General features: G+C 42.6%; 1 pseudogene; it reads left to right on the forward strand.

Annotated features, from left to right (window-relative positions):
• The first annotated feature begins 1,043 nt into the window (after positions 1 to 1,043).
• On the forward strand, positions 1,044 to 14,210 carry LOC139812104 (uncharacterized; annotated as a pseudogene).
• The last annotated feature ends 3,479 nt before the right edge of the window (positions 14,211 to 17,689 follow it).

A 17,689-nucleotide genomic window follows, 5' to 3' on the forward strand; every position in this document is an offset into this window, starting at 1 on the left:
TATTTACGTGCTGTAAGAGAGGAGTTAAAAAATCCAAAAGTTGCAAATAAATCTCAACACACGTACTATATACTATATTTGCATAGTAATTGCGTAACGTGAACTATAAATTTCAATGCTGGCAGTGTATATCTCGGAACACGACCAGGAATTCTATAACACTATAGGGTTATAATTTAAGCAAAATAAAACAAAAATAAATATTTTTTTATATGTTTCATGATCGCTTTTTGTGCTAAATAAATAATTGTAAGTGTAAGAATTTCTAATGGGGCTTCTAAGGCTATTTTTTCTTAAACAAGAGTATCCCTCGGTGTACGCAATGGTACCGACGCAAACGACAAAATGAAGAAAGAATGCTTCAATCTCATTTGGTAAAGTGTTGATAAGGAAGAGTCATCTGCATTTTATTTTTATACAATTCTTTGATAAAAATAAAATGCAGATTTTTTGTTAACCTCTTACATTTTTGCCAATATCTTTAAATTGCTCAGCAAAAGCTGGATATTAGCGATAAAACTTTGCAAGGAGAATGGCTTTCACCTCATTTAAATCCTGATGAAGAGCAGGGAGAATATATAAACTTTAATCAAGTCTGCGTACAAGCACTTCATATTGTATCAACAAGGAGCAGTCCAACAGAGGTTCCAACTTCAAGCTCATCAACAGTAGTTGTAGAAAATATACTAGCTTTGTAAGTACATCAATCTACCTGCAGACAAGAATCAGATCCGATTAATTGTTTTTCAACTAACAGTTTCTTTTGCCAGTAATACTGAAGATCAAAACAAAGACAATAGTGATTCCAACTTTGAAAGTACTACCACATTTGAAACTGATGAATCTAAATATGGAACTGAAAATGATTCTGATCTGGAAGGGGTTGCAGATTATTTCAAAGATGAATTTATTTTGAAAAATGCCGAACCTTGTCTTGCAGAAGACGAAAATTGTTTCTTCTTTCACGACGAATTCATAAGCGAATTATCGAGTTCCGAACAAAAAACTAGTGCCCATGTACCAAAACTGCTGTCGCGGATGTTATGCTCGTGTGTTTAGTGTTAGGACTGAGACATAACTTATCATGGGAGGCCCGATATTTTAAAAATGTTCAACGCTATTTATGGAGATAATACAATTAAGGTTACAAAGTACAGCTACTTAAAGTTGTTAGACAGAGAGAGAGAAAACATATCTTTTCATATTTATTGTCCGGACTGTGAGATCTATCTTAGGAAAGAGGAAAAATTGAAAGAGAATAAGATGTGCACAAGTTGTGATGCTGATATTGATGTTTCCAACTTATCAAATTTTTTTGTCTCGGTATCCTTAGAGTCTCAACTTCAAAACTTGACGAAAAACAATGATTTTGTTCACGCTGTGACGAATCATAGGTTTAATTGAAACAAAATTAAAGAAAATGCTTTGGAAGATCTGTACGATGAAGATAAGTACAAGAAGCACTTTGAGATGGAAAAGGAGGTATATTGTCTTCACCATACAATTTCTCTTATTCCTTTTTTACTGACGATGTTCACACAGATAAATCAAATAACAAGACACTTTGGCCAATTTATCTCACTGTAAATGAATTACCAATCTCAGAACGGAATAAGTATGTCTTACTTGCTGGTTTGTACATAGGGCCCAAAGATCTTAATCAAAATGTTTTTTTGCAACCGTTTATCAACGAAGCTAATAAACTTTCTACAGAAGGATTCAGATGGTTTTACAATGGCAAAGAAACTGTTAGTAAAGTTATTGCACTTTGTTGTATTGCTGATTCAGTTGCAAGATACCAATTGCTTAATTTTCAGTCATTTGCTGCCTACTATGGTTGCACATTCTGTTACCAAAAGTCAGAACGCACACGGAAAGGACAAAGATTTACAGTTTTAATTCATCCAGCTGAGGAAAGAACATTAGAGTCTACGAAGGAAGATCTACTTCAAGCATTTCAGAGGAAAGATGAAACAAATAAAAGCAAAAGACAATATAGAGGAGTGAAGGGTTTTTCACAATTAATGTCATTACATTATTTTAATTTTATGGATGGATTTGTAGTTGATTACATGCATAATATTCTACTTGGAGTAGCCAAATTACACACTGAACTTATTCTACAATCTACTCGTAAAAAATTTTGGCACATCTCAGAAAATGTAGGAATGGATCATGTACTGAGTACGATTGATGAACGGCTTTTAATGATACATCCCCCTTCTTCTATAACAAGAACTCCTCGCTTCATTAAAGATATACGTAAGTGGAAAGCATCCGAGTGGAGAGCATGGTTATTATTTTATTCTGTGCCATGTTTGAAAGGTCTACTAAAGAAGAAGCATATGAATCATTTTGTAATGTTATCTGCAGCAACTAATATTTTGCTTCAAAAATCAGTGACACGTGAAGAAGTATTTCAAGCTCATAAACTTTTTCTGTGCTATATGTATTTATTCCAAAAGTATTTCGATAAGAAAAACATGGTGTACAACATTCATCTTCTGTTACATATTTGCAAAGGTGTTTTCAACTGGGGCCCATTTATGGACTCCAGTGGATAATTCCTTCTTATACGAAAGTCAAAAACGTCATCTTATGCAATTATATCATAGTCCTTCGAATGTTATTTTACAAATCGCGCGCAAGTTTCTCATTTATACGTCAATACCCTATTTGTGCTCAAAGCTCGTTTTGTCGCAAAAGACTATTGAGTTTTCTGAAAGAATTTTAAAAACGAACTTTATTCGTTTTATACGTTGTGGAGAGGAAATTATACTTTTAGGAAAAGATGAAAGATGTTTATTATCAACTGAAGAAGAGCAGTTACTTGCGATAAATGATATGTCAACTACAAAATGTGTTTGCACAAGCTCGCGCACAAGCCTGAACTCTAGAATTAGATGAGGAAGGAACAAATCATAAGAATCCGTTTATTGAGAGAGAGATTGCGTTTAGTAATTTATGTAATTTGAAATGGCTAGATTGGGCAGAACTATACAAAGAATACCAACATTTGATGCATAGGAGAAGGGAAACTGCCCGAAAACCTTCCCAGTATTCGTGAACAAATTAGTTACATAGATTATATAAAAGACAATAGAAATACAATAAATGTATCAAATACAGAAAATTAAACAACTAAATTGTTATTCGAGAACAGTCCTTTCTTTAAATATATTGTCGAATAGACTCTAGATTCACTGATGTAATTTGTTATTAAATGAATTGATTCGTCAAAAGAGAAAGAAAAATAATATGCTTATATATAATATTATCTCGAAGTAGTCAAGCTCAGAACTAGTTGTTATTTATCAAAGAAAGGATCGTTAAAAACATAGACATAAATCAATTAGAAACATGAATATCAGTTCAGACATATAAAATTCAATAATTCAGAATTCGCAAAATACTTAGAAGAATAATTATCAAGTCAATGAGAAATAACTTTTATAGCAACGCACGGAACCGAATACTCGATAGTTTTATAATCACGCAAGAGACGATTTATATAGTTCGCAAGGAACGCAGTTTCATTGAATACGTATTACAAGTGAATGTACAGAATGTTCGCAAAGTAACGCAATGAACAATAAGCGATATAATAGAATTAATTATAATGAAACAATCGCACAAAAGAAAGAAGTAAAGTTTTGCATTGAAATAACAAGATTTGAAATCAAAGAATTAATTAATGAATGGACTTTTATACTGAGCTCAGTGTTATAAAATTGACTCGAAATAAATTGTGCACAAACCTGAAATAAGAGAGGATGTTTTCCTCTCAACGCGAAACTTATTATATCTACTCAGACTAGCAAGGATAACCACCAGATGAGCTTAGGATCCTTTGATCAGGATCCTCATTGTAACGTTGATGAAATTCTAACGTCCCTCCTCAGAATTATGAGATAATTGGTTACCTTGTGAGAAAAACCAGATGAAAACTTAGAGATAGTCTTACAGAACACGCCACAGACAAATTTCCTCTCGATGTATAAGTAGCTGCTCGTATTCAGCCTGAGCAGGATTGGTCGAACGTTCCAGAAATGGCTTCCTTCCTTCAGCCTTCGAAAGGGCTCTCTCGAACGTTGTAGCAAATGGCTGCCTTCCTTCGTTCCACGTGCCGGCATGGCTCGCCGGGATGAATATTCCTGGATTCCTCTCGGTGACGATCGTAGTTGTCCGTATCAACCACGTTAATTGATGTATGATAAATAGTTATATTCTTAATGCACACGAATAGGCAGATTTCAGCGACCGAACAACTTTATCGCGAAATGAGACGAAAAGATGACGCAATTACGTATTTGATTCGACCGTAAGTAACGCACGATGTATCACGCGCGATGTCTGCGAAACGAATGCTCGCTCGGCCGGGCTGCGCGCCCCTCCTAACATGCTCGAGCATGCGCGGCACACGTGTGCCTCGCCGCCTGGGACGCAACGTTGTCGGCGCCGCTCGCGCGCTTTTTCCGAGAACTACGCAGAATGCGCGGCAACCTATTGTATTACAACCGCCACTGATAAACGCAAAAAAGAATAACACAATCTCTCTCTCTCTCTCTACTCTTTCAACTTCAAACAAAATGTTTAGCTTACCAGAAAATGATTTATAAGAGGATAAGATATTCATGTAGTAGATATTGTAACAACAAACTTAATAATAACTCATACGTATTAATTAGCTCTGGAGAAAAGGTTGTATTATATTAATCTTAAAGTTTCCAGTTGGTGTCAAACTGATTGTGCAGCAACTTAATATGCACGATGAATCTGTTATTAGAAATAAAAATATAACAATTTTCCATATTCGGAAAATAGATAGCTATGGCGGTTTAAAATGTATCGATGTAAGTCACATAAGAAGTCAGTGCATTTTTATAAGTGTACTATGTACCAATTATGTGTGTGATATGCCATTCGGCTGTTACGGAGACTAGTTGAGACATCTCACTGTAACGTCTGTTTTGTTTTTCACTCTTTTGCGCTTGCTGAAGATTGCTTGAGACTTAATTTAGCAATGACAGTTATGTAATAATACACACGCACAGTAAAAATTATATTTATATCATTTATGTTTAGTTGATAAACTTACGAGAGATATAATGCGCGCATTGCTTAACATTTAAAATTTGTATCGTGTGTATAAACTTAATTTGTATTAATAAAATGTTTTCCTGCAGTTCTTTTTTATTTTTTTAAATGCTCTCAGTAAGTTATGTAAGTAAAATAATAAAATAAGATAATTTTTATAAGATAAATGACTGAAGTAACTAAAATCCTGCTTATTTTTCACTGTTTACTATAAAACAACCTATCAGATTGTCCGCAGTATCGTTAACCAGAAAATTAAGAACTGGATTATTTATTCAGAGATGTGTGCTTATTACTAGTACTTCGATCCCTTCTTACGTTAGAAAAGTGTTCATGCCGTTTATGGCATGTTGAAAACAACATTAATTATGTTTTTCTCAGGATGTTGGAAGTTGTTTCCGGTGTTTCGTAAATTATTTAGAAGTGTTTCTGTCGTAGTATTTGAGAAGTGTTTTATTTGCGTTTGATGCCGTTTTTAAAAGAGATCTTTATGTTGTGGAGATGTTTATTAGTTGCTTATGAACAGAACGTTTGAGAGATGTTGTGAGACTGTTTTGATGCACGCTGAAATAAATGTTACGTAACTGTTTTCAAAGTGTTTTTTATGTAGTGTTTAAGTGACGTTTAATAACATAGTGTCCAACATTTTCATTGAAGTTTTCTAAGTATTTTTAAAGTGTTTTTATGTAGCGTTTAAGTGGAGGACTTCCGTTTCCGGGACGATCGAGGTGACAGGTGTGACAGTGTGCGAGTAGAAAGTGAATTGAAAGGAGAGTTTATAGGAGGCGGAGGAGGGTGAGAGTGTGCGAGAAGGGAGGAGTAAAGGTGAGTGAGTGTGGAAAGGAAACGGATGAAAAAAGGAGGAGCGGAAAAAAGGGATTAAAGAGTAAAAAAGTGACAAGGCACGGGCAAAGGATACGGCACAAACAATAGTTGGTGTAGAGGGGCGACGCGATAGGCGAGCCGAGGCGCGTGCGGTAGCGCTAGGTAGGGCGAGAACGGTAGCCGGTGTAGAGGGGCGACTCGGCAGGAGAAAGGAGGTACGAGCTTTGGTGCGAGGCAGGGCATAGAGTAGAGTACAGGTAGGAGGGAGAAGTGAGACGCAGAGTAGGCAGCAATCAAAATTATGGACCTTTGATCGCGTATAAAGCTGGGTCTAATCAACCAAATCTTAAAAAGTTATATATGAAATAGGGGTAGAAAAGACTAAAAAATATAATAAAATTAGAAATAGATCAATATCTCCAAATTTGCGGAAATTAGAGCAACCACGGACATTTCTAAAAAAATTCAAAATTTAAAAAAAAAAGAACCTTTACCGATCATCGCCAAATTCAATACCAACCTTCCTTGAATGATACTCTATCGATTAAAAAAAAACAGCCCGATATCTTAATATTTGCGGAAGGTAGAGCAACCACAGACATTAAATCTGCACATACACACACACACACACACACATACGGACATTTTTTTTTAGGCGATATTTCGACGTTTTACAACAATCTGAACATATTGGCAGAAAAAACTCAAAAACCAATCTCTTCGTTGGTTTCTTCTACCCCTATTTCATATATAATTTTTTTTTAATTTAGTTGACTAAACTCAACTTAAACGCAATCGAAAGTTCATATACGAAATTCACGAAAACAAAGCTTCCTCTATGAGGAAGCAAAATTGAGAAATTATTGTACATACTATTAGCTTTAAAAAGTTATCGGTTTATTACACAAAAATAAGTAATTTTATTTACATAACATTTTCCTCTAAGTAGTTTCCTTGGGTAAAGTCACACTTTTGCCAACATCTTGGCCAATATTCATAAAGTTATTGGAAGCATTCCTGGATATACCATTTTCCAATATCTCTTTGGGTGCTTTCGTCGTGTTTGCAATGACTTCTTCAATGCTCGCGAATCATTGTCCTTTCATGCGACGAAATTCTCTGTTTCATGCCCATTTTTTTGGATGTTTCGTTCTCACTGCATTCCTGAGGCGACAGAGGATTTCGACGTATATAAAAGGACAATGATTTGCGAGCGTCGAGAAAGTCAAATTGCAAACGCAACGAGAGTACTGAAAGAGGTATTAAAAAATTTCAGAAATGCTTCTAACAGCTTTACGAACGTTGGTAGAATTAGATTGAATGTGATTTCTGCCCAGTGCTCTGAATGTCAACGTGAAGAAATTCAAGCAAGCGCGGGTAAACGGCGGGAGTAACTATGACTCTTCTTAAGGCAGCGGCGAGTCGGCTTATGGATGAGCTCGTTGGTTTTCTCTCGAGAAGACGAATGGCACTATCAATAGCGAAGTGCGTAGCCTTTGGGATTGTTACCACTAAAGATAGCTGATATGTGGTGGACCCTGAAATATATAGTAATGATAAAAAGGTTATCTACTGCGGCCCTGCGCAGTCAATGCAGTACGTCGGTGTGCAGACAGAGATGCCAATGGTGCTGTTTTGCCCGCTGCCTGCGCGCCTGGTGGGGACACGCACACAGCTGACACGTACACGGAGCCGCACAGTGAGGCGAACGCCTCACTTTTCGGTCATTTGCTTATAACTTCTACATTTTTTAATGAAATAACTTGAAATTTGACATAAATAATGTACGATTATTATACATTTAGTGTATGAAATCAAAATTATTTAATTGACAATTTTTCATAAAGCGCATAAATGATTTTTTTATTTTTTAAATACTTTTTAGTTTTTTTTAAATTGGTTCTATTTAAAAAAAAAATTTTTTATTTTATACTTTTTTAGTGCTTCATTAAATTAATATGAATAATTATTATCGCATATTTTCTTACTGCTCCGTACCCTGATGTTCTAGCGCGTTCTATTTTATGTTCTATTTTATGTACTAAAACCTTCCTGGAGAATTGCTCTAGGACAGTGAAAACCGCATTTAAATCCGTCCAGTAGTTTTAAAGAAAATCGTAGACATACATACATACACGCCGAATATAGAACCTTCATTTTTTTAAATCGGTTAAAAAATAAAGTTAATTTGATTTTCAATGATAATCTTAAACCTCGGGATGTTTAATTTTTGTAAGTTTTATAATAGAAAAGAAACTGTTTTTCTTGCTTTTCACGCAGTCATCCGCGCAATACAAAACACATGTAGTACCATGGGTATAATGATACAAATAATTCGGCAGTTCTAAAAGCATAGGATTCGAATTTCAACACGTGCCCGCTTTCCCTACGATTGGATTTCTAATAGAGCCTCGATTCATCTCTATTATATTAATTGACATAATTAATTGTTATAAAATATGGATGTAATTAATCATTACAAAATAGCAATATTTAAACAAATTATATATCCCCCTTCGTCTGTTTTTTATGAGAAAATAGACATCCATATTCACTTGACATGATCGAACGTCGTCCATTGAGCTATTCATGGACGACGTTCGACTATGTCGAGTGAACTTTGAGATTAATTATCTCAAAAAGGGGGACGAAGGGGGATGAATAATCATATACCATATGTCCAGAAACTAGACACTTTGCCCTATCAAATAGCGCAGAACAAACCTTAATCCATTCTAATCCACAAACTTTCTTCCTGTTTGATTATTGAAGTAAGAATTTTTTAATAGTCAAATATGTCGTGTATATTTATTAATATATTGCGACGCTTTTTCTCTCGGTCTCGCAATCCAAGGGAGGGCAATCGTGGATTGACGCGAAGTTGCTAAAACACAAAATGATTGGACGCCAGGTGCGACGGATCGCACCACCGTACTCTATCCTATACAACGCGATATCTCCTACGATACCTCAGGGCGTAGTTTCCTGTCAGGGAATTCGGATAGGAAGCGTAACGCAATTAACCATACAAAAACTTAGTAACAGAATCACGTGTAATATATTTAATCAGTCAATGTAGGTGTAGGTATAAGATGTTGGCAATATGATAACAGTTAGTATAAATGTAGGTATAACGTGTGCGAGCGTATCATTTTCAGAATCAGATTATGCGGAATGAAGAGATATTAACGCCAGAAAAAATGAATTAGTAGATTGCCGCAGAAATGTTGGATACGCTGACGCAAAAATGCCGGAAAACTAACGCAGTAAACGGACGCGAGAATGTCGGATCGGATAACATCAAAATATCAAAATCTATGAACGCGATAATGTCGAATGTTTAACTCGATAGTTGAATGCATGAAAGAATAGCGCAACAGACAAACACAAACAAACGCACGAAAGAGTGACGCAAGAACACAATAACTGAACGCAAGATCACTCGATAATCAGACGCATACTCACGATAAATTTAAGGTAACGCGGTACCTTGCAGCCGCACGCATCACCGGAGACGACTAGGGCACCGAGAGCAGCAAAGACGAACGGTACCCGAATAATCGGTTGGAAGAAGGCGACACGGCGTTCCGAGGATGGGAGACGTATCCGGGCGATCGCCCATCGTTTTGTTTCGGTTTTCGTTTTCGTTCACAACAAACGAGGCAGAGGTTCGTCGAGGGCCTTAGCGATCCCATCCGGCGCGAGATTAGATTTAAGTCAACAATACCGCGCCAGTATTTAAGTTCATTTGCGGCTCAGGCAGAAGAGCACCTCGCGTAGAGGTTAGGTATTTTATTTCAGATACGCTTCTGTAGTTATTCCCGTTGGCGCGGGTACGGGATGTCGCGCGGCGGCGCGACGTAGCTTGAGCCCAACACACTTTCCAGGAAAAGGGAGGCTCCCATGCGAGCAGACAGGATGTCTTCCCACAACACGGCGGACGAGCCGAGACCGTCCGTAGGACGGGCGAACGACGTTCGGCGAAATGGCGGAGCACGTTCGCGGAATAAATATTGATTAGCCTCGGCGACTCACCGAGGCCCGAGAAGTAGGCGGCGCGTTGTAGAATAGCGGAAATGTCGCGCGAGAAGAAAATGGCGGACCGTCCGCGAACTGAGAGGGGGCGCGATGGACGCGGAAAAGAACGACCCCTGACCACAGGGGAAGACCCGCGAGACGTATGTCACACGTTAGAATCTTAGTCTGACCACGCGTATAAAAAATGGCGGACCGTCCAGAAATTCCGCAACCGAGGGGTTTGCGGCGAAATAATACGTCCCTGACGTAGGCGCGGGGTCCCTGGATGACACATACGGGGTTGGCAACGCGATGCGGGAGAGTAAACGCGAAATGGCGAACCGTCCGCGAATTCGCACCAGGTGCATCGTCTACGGGAGTGAAGTACCTTTGACACCGAGGGGCACTCCGCCGAGTCGCCGAAACCGAGTCCCGACGAAATCCGTCAACCGGGGAACGAAATAGCGGACCGTCCTGAATCTCGCACTAGGTGCGTCATCCTTAGGGAAACAACACCCCTGATAAACGGGGACATGCCAAGAAACATCCGTATGCGGTCGCCGTCGAAATCCGACGAACGGGAACCAAGTTACGGAACCGTCCGATATCTCGCAACCTAGACCTCTTCTACGGGGAAAGACCGCGCGAACCGCGTTACTGGGTCCCGAATAAAGGTCAGAAGGGGTCGACGTCGTCGGCGAGCCTGGTGCTCTGCACCCGGACGTCTTCCTCGAGGAAGTCGTCCGGAAGTACATTGTACGCGCGGTAATAGACCTGGCGCACAGGTCGGCGTCAACGGCCGGGAGAGATTAGCAGCGGTGGAAAACCACTACTTCGTCACCGGGACGGAGCGACCGCGCGAGCGCAACGCGCATGGAAATTTCCACGGGGATCGGCGTAGATGGCGTAAACACCTGCGTGGAAAATTACCGAGGTGATATGCGTAGTTCGCGAAAAGAGAAAGCGGAATAGGCGTCGAAGTGGGGGCCGCCGATACCGATGGTGGGGAGCTCAAGCGAGACAAACAACTCGAGGCAGTCTCTCGGGGATGTTCGTACGAGCAACACGTAATAAGCCTCGCTCTTTCGTCGTCGCGCTAAGTCACCTCGAACGTCATACGAGTGCGATAATTACAATTCGACAACATTCATAACAACCGGAAACGCCCGCGGAACGCGTTAATTGTCGCCTTTACATTGGCGAACGGTCATTTTGGGCCGAAATAACTTCGTGCGTCGTAGATAAACGGGGCGTCTGTGCCTACGTATACGAGCGTCCGACATTTTGTGTGATTTCAACTTTTGTGAACAGCCATCACTGGAAATCAATAATATTGAATAAATTAAACATCCTTTTCGTAAAAGATTTCGAAAATTATTCAATTGGACTTACCTTCTACTTACCTGATCCATTGGCGTCGATCACTCGAAATCCCTCGTTGATCCTGAATTCCGGTGGCAGCGACGATCCTGATCGGCGACGGCGATGACCCAGCGGTGGCAGGAACCTGAAAAAAGAAGATTAATTAGTCTGATTAGTAGTTCGAGATATCGTTCGATACTTACCTTCTCGGTGGTTCAAAGGTCAAACCGAGTGGCGACCGTTGATTTCTAAGGACGCGTAGCGTTGATTCGTGCCTCCAGTAGTACCGTCCGGTTACAACCTTACTACGAATGCATCACGAATATTTACGCCACGATGCCGACTAATCGAATCGCAACACCTCCACTTTCGTCTTCGACGCGTACCCGGGCCACCTCGATTCCGCACGACGCAAAACTTATGGGCGATCTCGCCGTATCGGCCACGCTGGCCGGCGATTACCCCCGAACACAAAACAAGGACTCGTATCGCGGACGATCCCGCGGCTTGCCACGCGAATTCCGAATTCTTTCGCAAGTCCGGAGATTCCGCGGCCCCGAGTCGATCCCGACGATCTTCCCGTCCCGCCAACGCAATTTTCGCCTTCCTCGAGGACCCGGATACGCTACTCTACTACACGGCCGAGTGCTCTTTAAAATAACTGACCACTCGCTACTATTACCTTCATGCGATGAAACGCGACGCGATTACTCCGATTAACACGATGAAACGCGACACAATTATTCCGTTTAACACGATGAAACGCGACACGATTATTCCGATTAACATGAGTGGACACGACACGATCATTCGACTCACACAATTTAACGCCACGCAACTGTCGGCCGTGACGGTGTTCCCGGGGAGGGCACACTTGGTCTCTACTTACAGGAGAGTTCACTCTCGGCGGGGCCCATGCACGAATTCCAACACGATTCTCTCGAATGCGAGCGCAAGGTAACGCACGCGCTTATACCGCCGTCCACAGGTAATTCCTGCTGCGCCTAGGTACCCGATACGTGTCTGGGGCCAGCGCCTCGAGTGAACTCTCTTTTCTTTACGCGGGGACGCCAGGGTGGTGACCGTACAATTTCGACAATGCTTCTCCTTCAGTCCGGGCGGCTCGTTACTCGGGCGATGCGTCCTCTCTTCCAGCCGGCACGACAGTGGCGGGACTATGGTCCGCCGGGATCGCGCCGGTTCCCCGCGCCTGCGCCGTAACGTGTAGCGCGACCGGATTACCGATCCTAGCGCTCCCGGCGCCTAGGCTGCTCGTGCACCGCTCCTTTCGGGGGCGCCACTCCGACTCTAGGGCGCTCTCACCGGCGCCTCGGCTTCTCGCGCGCCTCTTCTTCCGGCGGCGCCACTCCAACTACCTCCGACTCGGCGCGGGCTTTTGAAATCAACCGGCTGTCCGGGCCGCGATGATTGAGCCGGCGTTCGGGTCAGGCTGGCCGGGCCTCGGCCCCGTCCGCCGACAGCCCCTGGGGCGGCGGTTACGGGGCTGCGCACTTCCCTGGGCCGCTCCTCGGCACCCTGGCCTGGATGGCATTCGCTCGGGTGTGCCCCGGGGTCCTCTCAATTCCTCTCCTGCCGCTGTTGTGACCGAGTGCGGAGTGGCTTCCGGCCGGCGGTCCTCTAATGCGCTTGCGGGGAGGTCCGGGCGACCCGACTGCCGACCATGTCCCCCGGCCGCCTCCTTAGTCCTGACAGCTCTTCCCCGTTGCGACTCGCGGCCGTTACAGGCTGACTCCGGTCACCACCGGCGATCCCTTAAAAACTTAAATGCTAATTAGACCAATTAATAGTGCGCAACCGCCCTCCCCTCGCTCCGAAGAGGAGGCATCCCTGAATTCCCCTCGGCCGAGCCCGTCCGGAAAGTAGACGCGACTTGTCACATCACAATATAATGGTACTCAAATGACATAAAACTAAAATAAATATGTTTTTTGAACCCTAATAAATAAGTTTTGATATGCATTTAACTCATATTCGCAGTTATGCTTTCGGCGGAGACTTTAGAAAGTAACCTATCGAATTACTAGAATTTCAGTATTCACGAAAATGTCATACTTTATCAGATCATTTTGAGGAAATAACAAGGGATAAAATCAATTATAATCACATTTATTTATAGTTTAGGATATATACTAACATAAAATCTCGTCAAAATTTGAATTATACGTTTTTAATTTTTTCGTCCAATATCCGGTTCTTGATAGATTCGCCCCACTGTGAGCCGTGTACGTATGCGCTGGACGCTCGGCGGCGGCTCGGCCAGCTTCGGGCGGGTAGAAGAGCGCAGACATACACTCAGATGTCTTGTTCTTCCCCGAGTTGTAGCATAGCCATAGCCGGTTCATCGAAAGTCGTATGCGTTAGCGCGTCGGCTGTGTGTGCAGGTCACTCAATGGGAAGGAGTGGTCATTAAGCGTGCAATCACATGGCTAAGGGACACGCTCCCAAGAATCAGAAGGCTACCATTAAAGCCACATCAAAAAGTCAAGCTTCTAGCGCGGTATGTCCTGCCGCACTTTTTATATGCCTTCACCGCGGGCACCATAAATGCCACGGAGCTCAGAGAACTGGACCAAACGCTAAGGACGACGGTGAAAGACTGTCTGCACCTCCCAATGTCTACGGCAGACGGTCTGCTATACGCATCTAAGCGTGATGACGGCATGGGCTTCCCAAAGCTCGAAATCGTTGTAACGTCCGCAACGTTAAAAGCTGGACTTCGCTTCCTAACTAATAACGACCCAGCAATTCAAGCCCTAGTAGTGGCATCGGGGCTGGTGAACAAACTAAAGCGCTTGGCGCATGTAGCCAGACTGGGCTGGCCCCTAAAGTCGACCAAACAGATCGACGGTAATAAGCTGAAAGCCAAAGCAAACGAATGGAAGAAATAAACGGAGTTGCCTTCTCAAGGCAAGGGATTGCGAGCCTATAAAGACGATAAAGTAGGCAACGAATGGCTATACCGTCCCACCTGTTGAAACCATCCAAGTATATTACGGCTCTCAAGCTGAGAGCCAATGTAGCAGCGGACAAGGTGTCGCTGAATAGAATCGCCAAGACCAACAGCGTCAAGTGCCGCACTGTGGCTTGAATCGCGATTATCAATGTTACCTTGATTCGATGTTTTGATATTTTTACTTGCCGGGACGCCTCGCGTGAGTCGTTAGCCGCTCTCTTCCCGTTTACGGTGAAGTCAACATCCATGGGCGACTGTTTTGCGTTAGATTGCGTAGCGGGCACAGGGGACAATTCGGCGTCGATATCGTGTGTAATCGGATTTGTTGGAGTCGGAGAAACAAAATCTAAACTGTTAAACGAGTCTGAAAGTGAATTCGAGACTTCTGCGTCCATTTCAGGGGCGGTTATTGTATTGTTGCACCTCTGACGACGTTCCTCGACGTCGCTACGACTCGCATCTTCGTACGTGGCAACACACACTCTCTCTCTCTCACAAGCACACATGGTTCGCGCGTGTAAAAGAAAGGAGACCGATTTTTAAGGAAACACCAACTTTATTCAAGCGCTTGCGTAACAGGGTGAAACGCGTCCTCCATGAGAGGAGTCCAGCAAAAATCTGACGGGAGACTTGTTTTTAATAACAAGCTCCCCAGCAACTGTTGCCTCAATAACTTTAACGTGAATCTCCGTTGACTTCACGGTCGATCGATCGACACCTAAAGGCCGTTCGACCCGACAACTGACTCGCGTGGTCGGGGAGCAAACCGGGCGGCCGCAGCACGCAACACTGCTTTCCCTCTTCCAGATTGTCGTCCCGACAATCAAGGAGGCAGTTTGCAGCTGTTCTTCCGGGACTTCAATGCCTCGATGCTTTTTTTTCCTTGCCCTCCCCGAAGCGAAGCTCTCGGGTTACCAGGCTGCATCCTCATCAGGCAAATCTATGACCAATCCGCCGCCCGTGCTCCTCTTCTGTCTTGATACTTGCGCACTTGGCTCTTCTAGACTTGCGGCCTTCTTTCTTCCTTTTTCAGGCAAGGTGAGGGAAGATGTAACTACCGTGGACCCTTTGTCCAAAGGATTCCCCAAGCCTCCGCCTTGGCATTTGCCCATAATCCCTCGGAAAACTACGGATCGAAAACCTCGGGAAAGGCGGTCTTTTTTAAAAAAAGGGGAGTCTTCCTTGAAGGAGAAAAAGGCGAAATTCGAAGGAGGAGAAGGACCACTCGACCTCCGCAGAAGTCGGAGTCGTTTCTCGTCCGTAGCCGCCTCTGGCATTTCCTTCTTTCCTCCTTCTCGGGTAACTGAAAAACAATTAAAACGCGTAAACATTGTAAACATAAACAAAAATTATTTTTCCTCTCCCCTCGGGGTCCGCTAGACTCCTCGCGCCACGACCTAACCCAAATGTCTTTCTACGAAAGGAGCTAACCTATCAGCATGCACAATCTTCTTCCTATTCCGAGGAGACCTGTGAATACAGAACACTACGTCACTTAATTTCCTAACTATAGAATATGGGCCCTCCCAATTGCTCTGCAACTTAGGAGCCCTCCCTCTTCTCCTTTGAGGATTAAACAGCCAAACTTTCTACCCCTCTTGAAAAAAAAATGATCTTGCTCTCACATTATACCAGGTTTTAGTCTTCGAAGATCTCAACGACATTCTCTCTCTCGCCTCAAAATGAATTCTTCCTAATCTTTTCCTCAAGTCTTGGACGTAATTCCCGGAAGATTCCTGCTCCTGAATGCCCGAAGAATTACCTTGTAACAAATCTAGAGGAAGTCTTAAGTCTCTAGCAAAATATAACTCCGCTGGAGTGAGACCCATGCTTTGATGATCTATATGCCAGTAGGAACATTGGAATCCACCTATCCCAACCTTTTTGATTCTCAGAGACAAATTTTGCCAAGAAATTCGTTATCGTCTGATGTTGACGTTTGACTTGGCCATCCGACTGGGGATGTAAAGGAGTAGTCCTTGTCTTTTTAATTCCCAGAAGGTTCATTAATCCCCAAAATAATTTAGACTCAAAATTTCGCCCTTGGTCAGTGTGGATTTCTGAAGGTACTCCGTGTCTGGAAATAATCTCGTTAACGAAGACCTCGGCGATAGTCCTTGTCCTAATATTCCTGACTGGAAATGCTTCTACCCATTTAGTGAAGCAATCAACGATCACAAGTAAATATTTGTTCCCGGCGGAAGTTCTTGGGAGGGGACCAAGTATATCCATCTGTACCCTCTGAAAATGGGTACCCACGTTATAAATTTGAAGAGGAGATTTCCCTTTGCCTGAGGGACTCCTCTTGGCTACACAGACACGACAAGATCTGCACTAGTCTTCCAAATCGCGCTTACAGGTAGCCCAATAAAAACGTCGACGGATTTTACTTGGGGTCTTATTCATTCCAAAATACCCTCCCGAAGAAGAATCGTGAGCTTCCTCTAAAATCCTGGCAACCTGACTTCGAGGAACCACCAGCTGAAAGTGAACAGAATTTAGATTAGGGGCTTCCCACTTTTTATAAAGAATATTATCTTTAACAACAAGAGCATCCCAATATGCCCAATAAATCTGAAAAGAAATATCTCCTGATGCTATTTTAGAACGAGGAGGACGAGCACCTACCTTCTTCGCCTGTAAAATTAAAGAAATGTCCGGATCCAATCTCTGCTCCTTTCGCCAGAGTTCCAGACTTCCAGTGTCTAAGGAGATTCGAGCAACAGTTTTTTCTTGTCCCTGAGAAGATTTCCTTTCCACCTTTGCACAATACTGACAATTTTCCATCTCACACAGTCGCCTTGATAAACCGTCGGCATTCTTGTGAGAAAAGCCTTTACGATGAACCACAGAAAATTCAAACTGTTGGAGCCTCTCCAACCAACGAGCCACGTGCCCTTCTAAATTTTTGAAGGACATTAACCACTTCAAAGAGACATGATCCGTGCGAATTAAAAATTTTCGCCCCAAAAGGTAATGGCGAAAAGATTTAAGAGAGTCGACAATCGCCAAAAGTTCGCGGCGAGTCACACAATAATTTCTTTCTGCTTTATTTAGGACACGACTATAATAAGCGATTACTCTTTCTTTTCCTTCCTGTTCCTGAGAAAAGACCGCGCCAATCCCAACACCAGAAGCATCTGTGTCGACAATAAATTCTCCTTCCCCATCAGGAAAAGATAGAATTGGGGAAGATGATAATGCAAGTTTCAATTCTTCAAAAGCCTTTTGACAATTTTCTTCCCAAACAAAGGACCTCGGGCCCAGCCATAGGGAAAATGGATCACGGTCCAATTGGTTGAAACTGCAGTATGTTGTACTTTATAATCTCTTGATCAAAAGTGTTAATGGGCACAAAGTCCGGAACCATCTACTTTTCGAGTTATCAGACGTTGAACATGGTAAAAATGAGGA

The sequence above is a fragment of the Temnothorax longispinosus genome, chromosome 4 (assembly GCF_030848805.1).
Source record: "Temnothorax longispinosus isolate EJ_2023e chromosome 4, Tlon_JGU_v1, whole genome shotgun sequence".
NCBI lineage: Eukaryota > Metazoa > Arthropoda > Insecta > Hymenoptera > Formicidae > Temnothorax > Temnothorax longispinosus.